This window comes from Oncorhynchus masou, chromosome 4 (genome assembly GCF_036934945.1).
Source record: "Oncorhynchus masou masou isolate Uvic2021 chromosome 4, UVic_Omas_1.1, whole genome shotgun sequence".
NCBI classification, from domain to species: domain Eukaryota; kingdom Metazoa; phylum Chordata; class Actinopteri; order Salmoniformes; family Salmonidae; genus Oncorhynchus; species Oncorhynchus masou.
In genome coordinates this window covers 3,027,012-3,030,260 of record NC_088215.1, presented here as the reverse complement: position 1 = coordinate 3,030,260, position 3,249 = coordinate 3,027,012, and the positions used below count along the sequence as shown (strand labels likewise).

The 3,249-nt window shown below is 37.3% G+C and overlaps 1 non-coding gene across 1 annotated transcript; it reads right to left on the bottom strand.

Annotated features, from left to right (window-relative positions):
* Positions 1-1,297: 1,297 nt before the first annotated feature.
* trnar-ucg (transfer RNA arginine (anticodon UCG)) lies at positions 1,298-1,370 on the bottom strand. The gene has a single exon. It is a non-coding gene; the product is annotated as a tRNA-Arg (tRNA).
* Positions 1,371-3,249: the final 1,879 nt, after the last annotated feature.

The following is a 3,249-nucleotide window of genomic DNA, read 5'->3' as shown; positions in this document are numbered from 1 at the left end:
AAGATACTCTTTCCTTCAATCTTGCAATGCAGATTCAGACACAATAATTCTCAGGCCTTGCAGTCTTAGATTATTAAAGTTGAACAACAATGTCCAAGCTTTTCAAAGCAACAAGACCAATGCCTTATTTGGGAAATTGCAAACATGTACCAATTAGCTGAGCCAATGAAATTAAACGACCCTATTTGACATCATACAGACTTTGCTGTATGAACCTGCCCGAATGAGGAAAGCTAGTGATTTTTAACAAGTACAAAGATACTCTTTCCTTCAATCTTGCGATGCAGATTCAGACACAATAATTCTCAGGCCTTGCAGTCTTAGATAATTAAAGTTGAACAACAATGTCCAAGCTGCCTTATTTTGGGAAATTGCAAAGATGTTCAAATGCTGAGCTTATTTAAACAACCACGGGGAAATTGCAAACATGTTCTGATTAGCTGAGCCAATGAAATTAAACGATCCCTATTTGACATCATACAGACTTTGCTTAGCAACAACAGACATCAAAGTTGTGAACCTGTCCGAATGAGGAAAGCTAGTGATTTTTAACAAGTACAAAGATACTCTTTCCTTCAATCTTGCGATGCAGATTCAGACACAATAATTCTCAGGCCTTGCCATCTTCGATAATAAAAGTTGAACAACAATGTCCAAGCTTTTCAAAGCAACAAGACCAATGCCTTATTTTGGGAAATTGCAAACATGTTTAAATCAGCTGAAATTAGAAGAGCCCTCAATCTTCTGATTCGAATTAAACCATTAGGCCACCCTATTCCCTAATTGACATCATACAGACTTTGCTTTGCAACAACAGACATCAAAGTTGTGAACCTGTCCGAATGAGGAAAGCTAGTGATTTTTAACAAGTACAAAGATACTCTTTCCTTCAATCTTGCGATGCAGATTCAGACACAATAATTCTCAGGCCTTGCAGTCTTAGATTATTAAAGTTGAACAACAATGTCCAAGCTTTTCAAAGCAACAAGACCAATGCCTTATTTAGGGAAATTGCAAACATGTACCAATTAGCTGAGCCAATGAAATTAAACGACCCTATTTGACATCATACAGACTTTGCTGTATGAACCTGTCCGAATGAGGAAAGCTTGTGATTTTTAACAAGTACAAAGATACTCTTTCCTTCAATCTTGCGATGCAGATTCAGACACAATAATTCTCAGGCCTTGCAGTCTTCGATAATAAAAGTTGAATAACAATGTCCAAGCAACAAGACCAATGCCTTATTTTGGGAAATTGCAAAGATGTTTAAATGAGCTGAGCTAATGAAATTAAACAACCACGAAGGGACTCGAACCCTCAATCTTCTGATTCGAAGTCAGACGCCTTATCCATTAGGCCACGCAGTCTATATTATTCATCCCTATTTGACATCATACAGACTTTGCTTTGCAACAACAGACATCAAAGTTGTGAACCTGTCCGAATGAGGCAAGCTAGTGATTTTTAACATGTACAAAGATACTCTTTCCTTCAATCTTGCAATGCAGATTCAGACACAATAATTCTCAGGCCTTGCAGTCTTAGATTATTAAAGTTGAACAACAATGTCCAAGCTTTTCAAAGCAACAAGACCAATGCCTTATTTAGGGAAATTGCAAACATGTACCAATTAGCTGAGCCAATGAAATTAAACGACCCTATTTGACATCATACAGACTTTGCTGTATGAACCTGCCCGAATGAGGAAAGCTAGTGATTTTTAACAAGTACAAAGATACTCTTTCCTTCAATCTTGCGATGCAGATTCAGACACAATAATTCTCAGGCCTTGCAGTCTTAGATCATTAAAGTTGAACAACAATGTCCAAGCTTTTCAAAGCAACAAGAAATTGCAATGCCTTATTTAGGGCTAATGAAATTAAACAACATGTAGGGAAACCCTTCTTCTGAGCCAATGAAATTAAACGATCCCTATTTGACATCATACAGACTTTGCTTTGCAACAACAGACATCAAAGTTGTGAACCTGTCCGAATGAGGAAAGCTAGTGATTTTTAACAAGTACAAAGATACTCTTTCCTTCAATCTTGCGATGCAGATTCAGACACAATAATTCTCAGGCCTTGCAGTCTTAGATAATAAAAGTTGAACAACAATGTCCAAGCAACAAGAGCAATTTTTGGGAAATTGCAAAATGTTTAAATGCAGCTTAGCTAATGAAATTAAACAACCACGAAGGGACTCGAACCCTCAATCTTCTGATTCGAGTCAGAGCCTTATCCATTAGGCCACGCAGTCTATGTGATTATACATCCCTATTTGACATCATACAGACTTTGCTTAGCAACAACATACATCAAAGTTGTGAACCTGTCCGAATGAGGAAAGCTAGTGATTTTTAACAAGTACAAAGATACTCTTTCCTTCAATCTTGCGATGCAGATTCAGACACAATAATTCTCAGGCCTTGCAGTCTTAGATTATTAAAGTTGAACAACAATGTCCAAGCTTTTCAAAGCAACAAGACCAATGCCTTATTTAGGGAAATTGCAAACATGTACCAATTAGCTGAGCCAATGAAATTAAACGACCCTATTTGACATCATACAGACTTTGCTTAGTAACAACAGAATCAAAGTTGTGAACCTGTCCGAATGAGGAAAGCTAGTGATTTTTAACAAGTACAAAGATACTCTTTCCTTCAATCTTGCGATGCAGATTCAGACACAATAATTCTCAGGCCTTGCCGTCTTCGATAATAAAAGTTCAATAACAATGTCCAAGCAACAAGACCAATGCCTTATTTTGGGAAATCGCAAAGATGTTTAAATGAGCTGAGCTAATGAAATTAAACAACCACGAAGGGACTCGAAACCTCAATCTTCTGATTCGAGGTCAGACGCCTTATCCATTAGGCCACGCAGTCTATGTTATACATCCCTATTTGACATCATACAGACTTTGCTATGCAACAACAGACATCAAAGTTGTGAACCTGTCCGAATGAGGCAAGCTAGTGATTTTTAACAAGTACAAAGATACTCTTTCCTTCAATCTTGCAATGCAGATTCAGACACAATAATTCTCAGGCCTTGCAGTCTTAGATTATTAAAGTTGAACAACAATGTCCAAGCTATTCAAAGCAACAAGACCAAAGCCTTATTTAGGGAAATTGCAAACATGTACAAATTAGCTGAGCCAATTAAATTAAACAACCCTATTTGACATCATACAGACTTTGCTTAGTCAAAGTTGAACCTGTCCGAATGAGGAAAGCTAGTGATT